The sequence below is a fragment of the Ambystoma mexicanum genome, chromosome 10 (genome assembly GCF_040938575.1).
Source record: "Ambystoma mexicanum isolate Mex_15411 chromosome 10, UKY_AmexF1_1, whole genome shotgun sequence".
In the NCBI taxonomy this organism is placed as follows: Eukaryota; Metazoa; Chordata; class Amphibia; order Caudata; family Ambystomatidae; genus Ambystoma; species Ambystoma mexicanum.
The window spans coordinates 1210203355-1210220620 of record NC_090932.1 but is presented as its reverse complement, the minus strand read 5'-3'; positions in this window follow the sequence as shown (position 1 = coordinate 1210220620).

Below are 17266 nucleotides of genomic sequence, written 5' to 3'. Positions count from 1 at the left end.
ACTTCCGTGACCACTTTGAGCAAACTCGTCAGTTTGCCACCTGTGAACTGCTCCCTGTTCTACGACAAGAAACTACTCTGATCCCTGCATCTAACTGTTTGTTCGTCAAGGTAAGTCCATGTACCATAATCATTTTGCGTCCAATTTTTTAATTTATATCTATTTGCTAGTAGTCATCAAATTGCATCCATGTTTTCTTTTCGTTCACGACAGTACATGCAAGGAACTAGTCACATGTTCTGAGTTTAGTCAAATTACTTTTTCTATTTTTTGAAAGTTATTGAAATACTTATCCGCATGTGAATAACGTGTATAGTTCCAAGAACCAAAACGGACCTTGCATTGAACCTTTTATGTGTCATTTAATGTTTTAACACATTGGTATTCATAGAGAATTGTTGATCTTTACTTTTCAGAACTTTCCATAATGCCTGCCTGTTCCATTGGCGGTTGCCCTTCGAAGACCCATAACAAATCTGAAGATACTATAATGCATGTTTTCCCTAAGACAATAGATCAGATAAGAGAATGGGTCCGATATTGCGGATATCCAGCCTCTGAGCTAGAAAGTAGAGTCCTTGAAGTCTTTGCGGACAAGAGGGGTGATCGATACCGCATCTGCAGCAGGCACTTTAGCCCAGACATGTACTCCACATCATTGCTAATAAAGAAGAAAACACCGCGAGCGAGGCGAAAATTGCTCTCAACCGCTATTCCCACTCTATTCGTCCACATCCCTCCACTGGTGAGTCAAGTTTACGTATTTGTCTCTCGGCCTTGCGGTAGTGTGTAGCATTAGCTAACAATAATTTCCCCATTTATGTATCCACTCAATATGAAGGCGGAAGATTCTCCATCCGTGTCGTTATTGCAGTCATCAGCCACTTCAAGCGCCTATCGGGTAATCTTACTTAGCTATTCTGACACTGACTTGTTTTAGGCATGTAAATCAATAGTTTTAATTGATCGTGTAATCATTTTACCTAATGGTACACCACAGTACTCATCCTCTAGTCTTTGTTTTCAGTTATAATTATTGTTATCCAAAATAATGCAAGTACTGTCTTTCAGGGAGATGCTGAGGAGTCCAACGCATTGACGACAACCGTAGATGTCACTCAGATGCTCGAGGTACGTTTCCGGACAGTTCCATCGATGGAGATCATCAGATCTTGCATTCTTGTAGCGTGATTGTTACACACAATGTTTCTTTCGTTTTTAGCCATTGGTATGTCCTTCTGTCGTCGCCCTCCTATGTGTCTTCTTTTTTCAATATTGTGTTCATTACTAATGAAAGTCCTATGTTTCAGGGAGTCGATGGAGCATTAGTCCAAGAAGAAGGGGGAGCATGCAGTTACGGGTCGGCGCAACAGCTTGCAGAAGTGTGCACCGCAGTTACAGCGTCCCTTGATGTTCTTATGCATTTCGAGGTATGGATACTGACAGATCAATCATGCGAGATCAAATGACGTGATTACATCCGCTATACTTCCTTCTTTATTAACGCAAGTACTATGTTTCAGGGAGCTGACGGAGCTTCTTCAACAAGAACATCACCCCTAGTAGTTGATGCAGATCTCTGGGTGGTGACACTTCCAACGATGGAGCAAATCGAATCATATTTAGATATCCATTATTTATTTTAGACAACTGATCATTTGTGCAGGTCTATTTAGATGAGCCGTTGACGCCTGCAGAAAGTTTATGTTCTTTTAAACAAAATAGAAAACCATACTAATGCAATTACTGTGTTTCAGGGAGTTGCTGAAGCGTCATCTTCAATAATATCATCAATGGAAGTCTATGCGGAGCCCGAGGTATGGATCTTGACAGTTCCATCTAACTAGATTAACAATGCGTGAACTATTGTCGTTTGAATGTTCTACACAATGCGTTCATTCGTGTTTTGCTATTGAGATGTACGTATGGGTATTGGTCCCCAAGTACATTTTGTGTTTTCAATATTATTATACATACTAATGAAAGTTCTATGTTTCAGGGAGTCGATGGAGCCTCAGTGAGTGATGGATGTGCTTATCATGAAAATATAGTCGTTGCAGCGCGAGAGGAAGTGGAGACATGCACACACGAGTCGGAGCAACAGCGTCCAGATGTTGAAGTTCGAGGCAAGAAAGTTTCAAAGAAAAGAAAGCAAAAGAAGGTTAGTGTCCTGGTCACTATATTATGTTGTCTTTCACTGTCAATAGTTCAATACTGTAAGTTGTGTTTAAACTGAACATCCCTTTTCCAATCTGTCCTCTAGTTGCGAGTGGGTGTAAGAACTAGATCTACACAGACAGTGAAGCGAACGAGAGATATTGCTTGTCAAACCTTTTGGCAGGGACTTGAGACTGGAGATGCATCGTGCCAATGGGAAGAATATGAAGTGATTGACAACGGAGCTATACCACCACCAGCCATTGATAGTGAATGTCCTCCTGGTAGTTTGGATGCAGTCGGAGATCAATTCACAGAATCCACACCCGCAAAAAATAAGAGCGCGCGAAAGTTGAAGACATTGTTTTTTTCTCCCATCTCCGGACAAGGAACAGATGTTGCAATGGAAGAGAATGAAGTGGACGACAATGAAACACCATCAATATCACTCAGCATAGCGGAAGACGATATCAGAGATTGTACCTTTCATGCGAGTGACATGTCCTCAACGTTACAGGCCGAACCAGCTGGGATGCAGAGTGACAGTATAAGGAAAGAGGCCAAATTCATTGTATTCGATAGCTGTTTGATGGATATTATTATGATGATGAAATGTGGGCATTGGGTTGGTGGGGAAGTATGTGGGGAGCCATTGATTAATGTGACTCGTGCAATTCGAGGCACTAACCTTAAAATACATGCCACCTGTACACAATATCATCCGTTCGCATGGTCTGCACAACCCATGCTGGGGCAACTGCCAGCAGGCAATCTACTTTGTGCAGCGGCCGCACTTTTTAGTGGTTCAAGTTTTAAAAAGTTACAGTATTTCTTTCAGTTTGTGGGAATCCATTTCATTGCGAAAAGTCAGTTCTACAAATACCAAACCGATTATCTATTTCCAGCCATCCGCGAAGCTTGGAGAATGGAAAAAATGTCAATGGAAAGTAGCCGGTGATGGACAGTGCGACAGCCCAGGATTTTCAGCCAAGTACTGCACCTACCACTTTCAGGACATGGAAAGTAAGAAAATTGTGAGTTCGGTGGTCGTGCAGGTGTCACAAAGTACATCCTCAGTGGCCATGGAGAAAGTTGGCTTTGTAGCATCATTGCAAGAACTACAATCGCGGGGAATGGTGATCGACCTGATAGCCACGGACAGACACGTTTCAATTGCCAAGACAATGAGAGAAGAGTACAAAAATATAAATCACCAATTTGACGTATGGCATCTTGCAAAAACAATCAATAAAAAATTGTCGGCTGCAGGAAAAAAAAAAGATATGCAAGGTATTTCACAGTGGTCCAAGTCAATCAGCAACCATCTTTGGTGGAGCTCAAAAACATGTGAAGGGTCGTTGGAAATTCTACTGGAAAAATGGCGGTCAGTAATGTTGCACTGTAGCAACGTACATCGATGGTCGACAAATGAGCATTTCCACAAATGTGAACATGGCCATTTGTCCACAGAGGAAGCACGGAAGAAGAAGTGGTTGATTCCTTCATCACCCACTCACAAGGCCATTGAAAAGATTGTATTTGATAAAACTATAACAAGAGATTTGAGGGGACTCACGGAATTCTGCCACACAGGAGATTTGGAGGTGTTCCACAATATGTGCCTAAAGTACAGGCCCAAAAGATTGCATTTTGGCATGGAAGGCATGATAAATCGGACTCTTCTAGCGGTCTTGGCACATAACCATAATGTTGGCCGTCAACAAAGTAGGACGACCGGAACTTTAGGGACGCTTCGCTACAATAAGGCCTTCACTAAAAGAAGTAAACAATGGGTGATCAAACCAGTGTTTGAGGATATGCAATATGAGTTTATTGAGAGACTTATCGTAGATGTCCTCGATAGGCACATACATGGAGTGGTGAACGAACCTATGCAGGGGACAACTGCATTGCCACCCAACATTGCCTCTGTTCCATGTCCACCTAAAGCAGAGCTCATTGAGAAATACACATCACGGTTTAAATGATTGTAATTTGATTGTCTGTTCTCTCGAGTCTCCTCATGTTGCAGGCCCATTGCAATTAAACCAAACAGTAATATAAATCATTTTTACAAAAATTATAGAATGTTTCCGTATTACAAACACATGGCCGACCCATAGGGACAATAAAAAAAAAGGCACGCAGACAAGATGCCCTTACACTAACTGGAGCTAACTAGAAATGTGTGCTCGCTCAAAGTGAAGGTCAGCTGCTTTGATGTTTTGCTCGGGTGGCGGAACGGCCCACGACCCAGTATAAGGTTCTATTGTGATTTGACCTTGACAGGCCGGGACCATCCTGAAAGACTAAGAAAAGATAATGAATAAAATTTCAGAAACGAAACGATGAGCCACGTTCATTAGAAGAAGTAACGTCGGCAAAGAAGGAGTGGTGTTTCGGGTCTGCCCTACACAGAGACACAATGGAAAATGCAAATATAATGTAAGTAACTTTTGATGAGTTTATACCGCAATTTCATTACTATACAGTGGCTTTAAAGACGGGTTCAGTTGTACTTGTTCGTTCTATGTGGCATATTGTTTTCTACCGCGCACTATCTTGAGGAGAAACATCTGCTTTTAATGAAGCACCTCAAAACCTTCCTCTTTGCTTCTGCTTTCTCTCTCCCTCTCCCCTGCTACAACTGGTCCACTGTCTGCGACCTCGGTCCTGGGCCCTTCCACTCTCCACCTGCACTGCCTCCCTGTCAACCCCTGCACTGGGGGACTGTCTCAGTATCCTACAGCCCCCCCTTCCCAGCACTTGTTCTGCACTTACCTTGCACTTGCCACCAGCTGGCCCTATTTATTTATTATTTTATGCTACTTACCTTGTACTCCACTCCCCCCCCTCCCTGCCTCGCCACGCCTTTAAACACTTGTGTACACCCAGTAGCGCTGTCCTCGCTATGATTTTAATAAGGATCTGATGGTGAGACTAATTTCATTTTTTATGTTTTTAGGTACATCATTCACTACTGTCTGTGTCACGAGTACCGGACACCGGCGGACGGCTTCTACAGCCGCCAGTTGCTTCTCCGCGTGAACAACGTTACCACCCTGACCATTTTATGGGACGATCGCCAAGTACAAGTATGCCCTTACGCGGTACTAACGGTTAGATGCAACATACCTACCGTTGTGGTGGCCTAGTGCCTCGTTGTTGGAACAGCCATGCGATTATCAGTGCGACCGAAGAGCTTATTTTTATCGTAAACCAACACCCTGTGTACTGCACACGAACATCGCTTCCCTCAAGACGAACTAATTTGGATCGAGAGCAAAGAAAAATGCAAATCGCTGAATATTCTCTAAACATTTGATGTCCAATAAACGTACTTTGCCAAATGTACAATCTTGCCGTTTGCTTTTAAACCACGGTTTCACATTCCGAATTGTGGCGCTGTATTGTGAGATGCTCTAAGACCCTGTGTACAGCAAAGGACCATCGCGTTCCTCAATACGAACTTTTTGGAACATGAGCAAATAAAAATGCAAATCGCTGAATATTCTCTAAACATTTGATGTCAAATAAATGTACTTTACCACATTTACAATCTTGCGGTTTGATTTCAAAGTACAGTTTCATATTCCGAATTGTGGTGCGCTGTATTGTGAGCTGATCTGTGTTGATTTCCGGGGTCTGTGTGGAGTCGCGTAGAAGACGCCTGGGCGCGTTTGCCTACGCAGCTCAGTCACGTCACGGATAGAGGCGGGGAATATGAATGTTTTGATAAAGTCTGTTTCAGGGGCGGGGGATTTGATTTAGTGCCGCAAAGGCAGGTGAGCCAGGTCGATGCGGCGGAATGATAGGATTATCACAAAATGGAGGCTGATTTCGAGTGCGATAATGGGCGAAAAGTCGGGTAAGGTCCATAGGAAAGTTTCCTACGATCTACCGATTTATGCTTACAAACACATGGCCGACCCGTAGGGACAATAAAAAAAAAGTCCCGGAACTATCCTTTAACAATAACGTCCCTTTAACAATGTTTTTGTACTGAATTTGATAGGTTTTTAGTAACGCACATTAACCATAACGTCAATTTAACAGAGCTGTTTCACCGAATTTCATAGCTTTTTACCAGGATACCCTCAATTTGTATATTTGTACCATACAACATACAGAACCCCCTGTCCCAATTCTGATAGCCCCTGAGTTCCCGACTATGCATCTGTTCACGGACATCAGGTAGCACCCAAACTGCTCAAAAAGTCAGGGGTTCTCTTACAGTGTTGTACCTTGCAGTAAAGACACTGAACATATACAAACAGCAGCACATACTTGATTTACAATGATAAAAATACAGTAGGTCTATAAACTCTGTACTTATGAAAGGAACAGAACAAATGCATAGGTTATGCACCATCATGGAATGCACCAACAAGACAAATAACGCCTACTTCCAACAATATTACCTGAGTGCTGCTTTACATAGAAACGAAAAAGGAACTGTTAGCGTAAGAACTGCAAAGTACTGAGAGCAGAATTGCACTACTATGTGGTAAGTACACTACATTTTTTCCTATAATTGCACAGTTTGTTCACTGTACAGCAGTAGAAAAAAAGATTTTTCTTTTTTTACTCAGAAATGGTAATCACCCTAGTAGGCCGGAAGAGTATTTCCCTCATGACGAAATAGGTGAAGATAGTGACCACACTGGTACACAACACAGTCTGAAAAGTAGGACAGTTAATACCCATTGCTTCACATATACCTGACAGATATTTTTTTCTTTAACAGTACATACTGGAAATGAAGAAAAGGCACCACAAGCAGCACCTCTTCCACAACGGCATACGTGCAAATAAAATGAAACAGACCCTGTAAATGAAAAACTAGACAGCCTGAATGCAAAAACGGAGCAATTGTAAAAATTTTGCCTGCTAAAAATATTTTGTAAAAGAACATATTATGGAAAAAATAAAATACCACTGCCCCACCTGCACCTGTACCTCTTCCCCATTTCCCAGCCAACCATCCCCACAAATTCCCTGTGAAGAAAGACATTACAATGAGACCTCAATCCATTCCTCCCCTGATGCCCAACTTGTACAAAACCTCAATTCCTCTGTATTGTCTCCATTTCTGCTTCCCGTTCCCTTTCCTTATTGTGTTTATGTATGTGTGTAAATAAAGGTTAATATGTATGCTGTTGCTTTGTGTGTTTGTGTGTTTTCCTTTTTTTTTTAAATCCTGTTATAAGTCTGCGGAGCGTGATACTGTCAGGGAGGCCCTCAATTGAGCAAAATGGAGGTGTCCTAAGGACCCCGCACCTGTACGGCCTGTCGCACTCAAAATGAAGGTGTCCGTAGGATGCCACGCCTGTGCGCATGTCTGCAAACTTGTGACGCACCTTTAATTTGTTGTGGGAGCCCATGCCTGTCCGGCGCACACCTATGCCCATGTGTATCTCATCCTCTGTCTCCAGCTAACACCTCCCATGTCCGGCATGTCTGAAAAAAGTTGTGACATAGTTTGATTAGTTCGAGGCGCCCACCCACCTCCTGGATCCTACTAACACAGCACCATTTCAGAAATGTCTGCTGCACGAGTGACGCACTTTTAATTAGTTTGGGAAGCCCAACACTGTCCGTAGGACAGCTATGCACATGCGCACAATGTAAACCATGCAATAGGTATTTTGCGGACAGCCGTCCCATTCAAGAACGTACGCGACGCCAGCATGTGACCGCACCCACACTGAGTGTCAGCCCTTATTTGCAGACACAGACCGGGCCCCTGGACATCGAAAAAGTACTTTTATGGGCATTCCAAGGTGTTTTACTGTGAAATGACTCCCTTAGAGAAGTCCCATACTATGCTCCTGCCAATCTGACCACTTTTGGGAACTTTGTATGCCTGCTTTTGGGTTTGAAGCGCTTCTCAGTACCCCTATAAAAGGCCACAACCCAGAGCTGCTCCTCAATCTGTTTTTGGCTGTCCAAAACACAGCAGTGCTCCAGATTGCTCCTTCCTGCTGCAATTGCTTTGTGCCGAAATCTGCTCTGCTGTGCTAATTTTGCTGCTGTGCCAGAACTGTATTCCAGATTGCACATTGCTAGAATTGTTTTCTGCTCAATTCTATGTACTCTGCAAGGGGGAGCAACTTTGAAGTGCTTTCGATGCTTCGGTCTGGGAGCATGAGAAACACTGCCCCCTACCTAAGTGAGGGCCACATAATATCTTCCTCTCTCCACTTGCCCTTTCTAATCCCTGTGGTTGGTGTCCATTCCCTACCCTCCCGTCGCTTCCTTTCATTGTGTGTTGTGTGTAAAAAAAGCAACAAAAAAACAAAACAACAAAAATAAAAAAGGCTCTTTACAGAGCCACCTTTCAAAGTTCAAAAATAGAATTGCGAATGAAATGATGCAGGATCCTGCACAGCCTGCAAGGTCCACGGACAGCTTGGTAGTCCGCGGACATCTAAAATAATTCGTCTAAAACATTGCACTCATTTCCAAGCGAAAGTGGTGACTCTATAAAGAGCCTTTTTGTGGTTTTTATTTGGTTTTGGTAGGGTTGAAGTGGCCAGAAAATGCTTCATATATGTGCAAAAAGGTATACAATGCATTTTGGATATTTTCAGAAAAAGCTGATTGACAGCATGAGTAAGATGGACTCCATTTCTGTGAAAAAAGATTGTGCTACGAAATGTAATATTTTCATTGTGGACGAACGACATGCCAACATCCCTCAAAAGGGTGCAAACAACCTTGTTGACATTGCGCCTCGCTTTCTCCATTTGCAGAACAAATGAAGAAGAATGCAACCACATGTGTCTCTGGGCAATGCGAGAAAAAATTACTAGGGAGTTTGGAAACATGTCCATGACTTGCCCAAGTGCCTCCTTCATCGCAAACTGCAGAGATATTCTGAGAATGTGTCGTAAACTGTTCCCTCCACAGTGAATAATATTAATGTCGGGATGATAGAGCGTCACAAAAGTGGCACAAAGAGGAACCAAATTCAGCCACTGAATTCCACATACTCCATACCAGTGGACATCAACATTATGGAATCCAAGATGTGCAGCCACTCCACAGTGTTCTGCATGCACTTCAACCAATGTATCCAGGATTCCCCAAAAATCCATACACTCTGCCTCCTGAATGACACAGCCATAACCATAGCCATCTGCACTCCTCTCTGCAAACAGACCTTCTGCCACAGTCTCTCCTTACACACCACACCCAGGAAACCTTATTGACCAATCCCCTGGCCTCCACACTCCCATTTCCATGCCTGCCATCCTCAAAATCCCCAGATGTGGTACATCCAACCCACAAACTACTACGGTGTCCGCAGACATATTGTGCGTTGGGCAGGGGTAAGGGAACACATTTCAACCAGAGTAGGGGATTTCCTCTTCAGTGGTGGCTCTGAAAAGAGCCTTTTTTCGTTTTGGTGCTATTGAAGAAACACCTTTTGTTTTCTATTTTTTTAGGGTGGGGGTTCTGTTCTTTTCCTCCTTACTGCCTTAAATCAACCTCTGCAAAGCATCCCTTAGATTCTAAAAAAAGGGAATTTACAAGGAAGGACAACAAAACGCCATCTCCAGTAAAGTAGTGCACACTAAGGGAATCAATGTTCTCATTGGAGAAAACAGACATCTCAGCATGTCACAAAACCTCACCCATGCCGCTATTAACAAGGCACCCTGCAATGTTTTGCTGGGGATTGAAGACATTCAAATTGTTTCATTGTGCTCTTGGTATTATTCCAGAAAAAATCATCTTTGCATTAGGTTTTCCACAAAAAACTTCAATACATGAATACATGAAGCAAACTTGGGGCACTGATGTAGCCCAAATGCTCTCCTCCACAGTGCACCACCAAAACATCAGGATTACCAAAAGTAGCCATGTTTCTACAAACAGCAAACAGTGCCTGCAAAATTGGGACCAGGCACATTGGAACAATAAAGCCTCCAGTCCTGGAAAATGGAGATCTGCATAAAACCCTCTTGCCTTTGCATAGCTCTCCAGATCACATACAAAGGAATCTCCCACTATCCACACAGTAACTCCAGCTGTCTTCTCTACACAAGCAACACAACAATGAAACAAACTGTTGCCATCCTTTCCTGCTAACCACACCCTGCACACCTGATTGGATAATCCCCAAAGTACACTCCCACTTCCATGCCAATCATGCTAAAAAGCCCCAGATGCAGCATGTGCGATCTATGGACTACTGTGGTGTCTGCGGATCTCGAAAGACAGGGGCAGCCCTTGTTCCCCTTTCCACTTCACTCACTGCACCACTCCCCCATTGGCTACTGTTTAGCAGTCACACAACCATCCACCAGTCATATCCAAGACCTTTTACATCTAACTCTATCATCACTGTTCAACACTCCAGATTTACCATTAAACCCTCAAAATACAGGTGACGTGCGATTGCAAACACCTCTAGCAAAAAGTACTGTAAAACTATCCAAAATGTCTGCTTCCAGATTCATCCACATCTCCATCCATCAACACAAACTACGGGTAGGAATATTTGTATAGAGTACATTTGCAACTCTGTTATAAGTGCCAGTGAACAGGGTACCAGCTACTTACCCTACATAACCTACTCAAAAGGTATACTGACATTTGTCCCATCACCTATCACCAGTGGCACTTACAATGCTATGTGCTTTGAAAGTTTGCATTTACCCATATCACCCATTGTAATGTTCAAACTGTTCTTCTCTTCTTTCCTTCTATCAATTTTACAACATCTTCCCCCACTAACACACTCCCATAAAATTCCTAAAATGCACACAGAAAAGGAAAACTGAATGTATCTTACTAAAGCATCCCAAGTACATACATTGCATGCATGTCAACAGGGTGCCTGCCACTTACCTTACACAGTTCTCAGAATGCACTATTACTAAAAAAGCAAAAACATGTGTGTGTGCATTGAGAACCGTACCATTTATAAATGTTGATAAATAAATCAAACCGCTCAAATGATTGCTCTACTCATGCAGCAAGATTATATCTGCAGAAAAGATAACAGAATTGCACGCACAAAAACATTCTCCTTTCCAATCTGTACATCTTTCCAAATCTTTTTCTCACCCTACTATAACTTGCACTGATCAATTTCCAAACTAAATAGTCCAAAAGAAACACACAAACTTGCTAAAGTGCACCTCATACAGCACATTTATAAATATACTCTCACAGTGCAGTGTTCTTGTATTGTAGGATACAAAATTCCATCAACCCAACAGTATTTGCTTCATTCTTACTCATTGCACCTCAACAAGTGCCCACTTCCTATTGCCATCTGACCACCATTATAGTAACACACAGATACCAATACATTCTTCCAAACCTAAAGTAACAACCTATCACACAATCACACACATCTATGTGTATGCCTACCCTCATACTCAAACACTCATGCACACTGCACACATATACAATGCACAACCTGCACACCCGACAGATACTACACAATGCCTACCAAAAAACAACTCTGTAGAAAACAATGCAGAAATAGAGCAGATCAACCTAAAAGCATACAAAATAGCCATCCACCTCTAGCAGAATTTGTACAGAAAGTTAAAAAAAAACAGATAATACATTCACTAACAAAAATGGAAGCACCTAACAAGAAACAAACTCCACTTTCAAAATGTACAGCATGTACACATGGTAACGTAGCCACAAGTAAGCATTCCATAAAATTAATTTTTCCCAAAGTTTTCCACCACAGAGTTCTTCAGAACCTTATAAATATAGGGGGAAAATCACGGTCAACCCTTAAAATGTATTGCAGAAAACTGATCCTCTAAGCTCCTATCGACAGTGTAATACTCCTCAAAAGGAAATTCTTTATGTTAATTGGAATCAGAGTGAAACCACTAACAAAATTAATTAATAAACTACAACCACTGCGGTGCAACAAACACAATATCAGCATAGATACCTTTGGCAACATCTGTACAGTTGAGTGGAGTCACAATACCAACACAGAGCCATATTTCAATGAAGAATCATACAAATAACAGCAAAGAAACCAAGTTGCCATACATAGCAGTGAGCGAGTGTATGAAAATGTGGACAATACCATAATGGAAGAAGAAGCACTGCTTTCACAAATATCCCCATCAAACCTAGAATCAACTCCCCATTCCACCGAACCATTATGCCCCATCTACAAATGGCCATGCACATCAATGTGTAACGTACGCCAAAACTCTATCAAATCTTTGCAGAAGTTCCCCAATCACTATGTGAAAGCCGACAAAAGAAAAATGAAAATACTACAAACTATAGACTCCTGTCCAGTGTGCAAATACACAGGACTACAAGGTCATTTATTAGCTTGCATTTCTGGACCTGCTTGCAAAAGCACCTTCCACCATATCAAAATGTTAGCAACACACCATTCTACTGTAAGAAATCTCGTTCACAAACTGTACTATGCAAAAGTCCTGCTTTAGAACTGGAGCATTTAAATAACATTCTCCAACACGGCACAGCCTAACAACTGCTAGAACAAATAGACCACATCCAAAACAAATATTTGGGAACTGAAGAGCACTTACAAAATCCAGTAACTTTAGAAAACAGTAGTGACAACCTTAGAGATGTCAACTTTCTATTACAAACATACAAAAAAGAAATAGCAACGTTCAAAAAGCATATCTGCTGAAGTACAAAACCAAGTATGTGTCTTTTGTCGCAGAACTGTTTATACAAAGTGCACGAAAACTATAGATATAATGTACAAAATAGAAGACAATGAGGAATCCCAATGGTTCCAATTAGCTCTCTACCTCATAGCTGAAAACGAATACGGAATTACTAACCCCTCAATACTGTTCACATACTGCACTGCAAAACTTGACAATAACCACATGCCTTCCCGGCTATCAGTAAGAATTTGGAAATATTCCCACTACAAAACGCATTCCAACAGCTTAATTTGTGTTTGGTGTCCTGACCCACGTTTGGACTATTATGCTGCAACATTTGGTGCTGTGGGTTTAGGAAATCCAAGATGGTGGAAAAGCCCACATTTGCGCCAGAATCCAGGAGAACCGTGCAGTTTTGCGCACACCAAAATGGTCCCCTGACCTGCCACCCACCAGTGCAAAGAAAGATGGTTCTGTTCAAAACCCGGTTTTATTAATGTCAAAAATTGCTAAGATCATGGGCCCGAAACCACCAAACAAAAAACCAACTATGGTTGAGTGTTTTACTTTACTACAGATCCACATCAATGCCATGTCAAGCAAGGATCATATACTATCAAGTAAAATCCTTTCCTTTTAAAATGTATTAATTCAAGACAGCTGTCAAAAATAGGTGCAGTACCGGCATTGGACACTGACCGGCGTTGGCGCTCTATAAATCCTGACAGGAGAGCTGTCTTGCAGAACTGGGCAGTGAACAGAAGGGGGTCTTATGTAATTAAAAGTTCAAAAGATTGGCCTTTCCTGAGAACTCTTAACACCCCAGAGACCCACACCAGGAGGCAGGATATCACATGGCCCTGTTGATTGAAAGGGAGGGGACTTCCCTGCAGCCTGCTGGACCCAACACAGTAGACCCTTGCAATTGAATGGGGTATGCTGATTTTGGGTGTGGACTGTAAACAGAGCTCTGCCTGGAAGGAGAGACATGTGATCCCTGACTCCCCCATGTCCTAGGGGCGGGCCAGACAGGACTGTGGATTCATATTGCAGCAAATATATGTTTAAGTTAAATGCTTCTAAAATCTTGTATTAAGCTCACAGAAATGTACAATTTGTGGATCCTGAAAACGAAAAATGCCCTCACGATTTGAGCCCAAATTCCACTTTGTACAGTGTTCTGGGACTGAACCCCGCTATTTATTAATATTGCAGACACTGTGTTTAGGATAGAGACATAGTAATTTCCAGTAATATGCTGAGGGAAGGGGTGCAGGTCTGTGTAAATTTTGAGGAAAAACCAATATAGCGAAAGTCACTAAAAAGCACAAAATGTTGCCATTTTTGAACCCAGGCTCTGGTGGGGATCAGAGTTGGGCGAGAGTGTATCTTAAATTAATCTGTGAAATGTGTATGTAATTTCAACGACGTGTATATCTGGGAAACCTGTTCGTTATGAAAAATTCATTTTCTAAGTAAAAGCAAAGGGGCGTTTCTTCAATAGACTGTAAGACTCTGACTCACTCTGACACACTATCCCTTCTCAAATCAGGTCACAGAGAATCCTTGACCTATCAAATCATGAGAGGGTTGGGCATGCGGAATGAGCCGACCCACCCACTTTCAAAACACATAAAAAGAGACTGCTTGGACAGGCAAGACATTCACTTTTCATTTTCTTGCAGAGCATTTTGCCAGACCACACAACATCTAGAAGGAACATCCAGAACTTAGACTCCAGATAGACTACAGAACTTAAAGCAAAGGCCTAACTCACAAGCCGAGAACTCTTCTCAGCAGGCCTTCAGAATCCAACAATCCAACCAAACTATTCTACAGCCGGGTGAGCTGTTAGATTCTTTGCCAAGAACTTTTGCCAGAACCGGTAGCAGACCCAGAAAGCAGTGCTGTATCCAGAATCCACTTGATCCAGACCAGCAGAACCACAGACCAGACCACTGTGAAGTACCGACAGCAGAACCACAGACCAGACCAGACCAGAACCAGAGATCCAAACCAGAGAACCAGTACCAGAAACCGCCCGGAGTCCAGTCCAAACCTGCTGACCAGACCCTGACGGCCTATTTCAAATTCAAAGTGTGAGTACTCAGCCAGAACTGTGCAAAACCAATCTCTTAGTTTAAAATAATCTGATTCAAAACATTTGAACCTGTCCAGAACTGCATCATAGGAATCGTGTGTTCCTTCTCCGATTTTATTCACTTAACATTTGTCCATTATAATCCAAACAGTACACCCATTTCAAGCAATAATACGACTACAAACAAAAACTGCAAAAATGCCTCCACCTGAATTACTGAGAGGCATTTGTGGCAAAGTTGTTAATTTGCCATTAGATCTCAAAAACAATTTAGAAACTCTAGGAGTGCAACGGCCAATAGAACAATCTTTGATTATCCTGGTGAATGGTGTACCTACAAAAGACAAAACAAACACATTTAGAAACGGCCTGCAATCTCTTACAGACAATAATTAATACTACAAAGAAATAAACATTGAAGGAAACCTGAGGGAAATGACCGAAATAATTCAGGACTCCTCAACAATTGGCCAATTTGAACTTCTACATCGTACTGCAGCCGCCAATATTTTAGACTACTATACAATTCACCAACTGCACTACAAAGACGATGCACTTGAAACATTTCAAATGCAGCAGGCCAAAGGATCGCCAATCAGTATATGGGAAAAAAGTGTACAAGCACAAGCCATTCCTCTACTTTTTCCTACTGAAAAAGGTGGAAGATACGGTGAAAGATGCACAGAAATAACAGCATCAGAATACTGTTCTTTACGATTGTGTTCTGAAGACCCTAGATTCAGACAAAATGTGGAATACATATTCCACCTCTTCTTTAAAAGTGAACTGGCAACTCTATGTTATGGAGTTGCACACACATTGAAAACCGGTTCCAATTTTTAAAACATGTCTGCCACGCAGCTACTTCAAAAAGGTGCAAGAGGAAGAAAAAGTTTGACAGTCAAGTATTACAAATCTCTTGGCAAACATGCATGGTACAAAAGAATACTGGTTCCGGTGGCACAGAGATGTACGGTGTATGCTACACAACCTTGGTCCACCCACATGGTTTCTCACTTTAAGTTGCGCAGAGTATGCATGGGAAGACTTGCACACTTTCCTAGGCATAGCAAACAAAAACAAAACAGGTATAGACATGAAAACACCAGGAGAACTCTGCTCTCTTGATCCTGTAAATGTATCAAGATACTTCCATCATCGCTTTATTGCCATGCTTTACTTCGTTTGTAATAAAACACGTTCTCCCCTCGGAGAAGTGGAACACTTCTTTTGTAGAGAAGAATATGAAGCCAGAGGAGCACCACACATCCACATGCTTTTGTGGATTAAAAAAGCTCCTAAATTTGGTCAGGACAGTGATGCAACTGTTTTGCCGTTCATTCACAAATATGTCACTTGCGAAATCCCTTCAAAAAATACAGATAGCGACCTAAACGCACACATTTTACAGTTTCAAAGACACAAGTGTGGCAAGTTTGTTGGCACAAATATAAAAAACAAAGGGAAATATTATACCAAATGCTGCTTTGGTTTCCCTAGACCTGTTTCAGCAACAGGACAAGTAAACAGCTACATGTCTTCAGTTAGACATAGTGTAAAAGGCAAATCTCCTAAGAACACATACTGCATAAAAAGAACCAAAGCATCAAAGTACAGCAAAGATTACAATGCAATCATTGCCCTCCTATGGAATGCAAATATAGATGTGCAGTACATTGCAGACAATTCCACTGCAGTTTCACGATATGTCACAGCGTACTTAACCAAAGCAGAGAAAACAGTGCTGAAAGACCTCTGCTGGGATGACATATCATCAGACAAAACACTGTCACAGAAATTGTACAGATTTGGCATAAAAATGCTCTCCCATAGAGAATGTGACTGCTACGATGCCGAAAACCGTTTAACCGGCACCACCTTATATGGCAAATCTGAATACATAGGGCCTCATTACACGGTAGGTGGTAAGGGTTTACCGGTACCGGTAAGGGCACCGGTACCGGTAAACCCTTACCGCCTTACTACGGGGTCCCTCTGCGGGACCCGACCTTAACGGCTGGTGTAGACCAGCCGTTAAAGTTGGGACCCGCAAAGGGACCTTGGTGCTAATAGCGGTACCGTAATTAGCCCCTTCCCCATTCCCATTGAGCCCTCTGGGTCAAAAATGGGAATGGGAAGGGCCATGGAGAAAGGGGGAATTACCGCCCCACCAACCTTGGAATAGGGTGGTAATTCCCTTTTTCTCCATCGTGGTACCGGTATGGTACCAGCGGCAACCATGGTGCTAATAGGCCCATAGTCTGGCTAAGTCTGGGTCCTTCTGCATCCAAAAAAAGAGTTCTCAAATCGTACCAAGACATAGAAACAATAGCCAAAACCTATCCCAACAGTCAAGAGATTT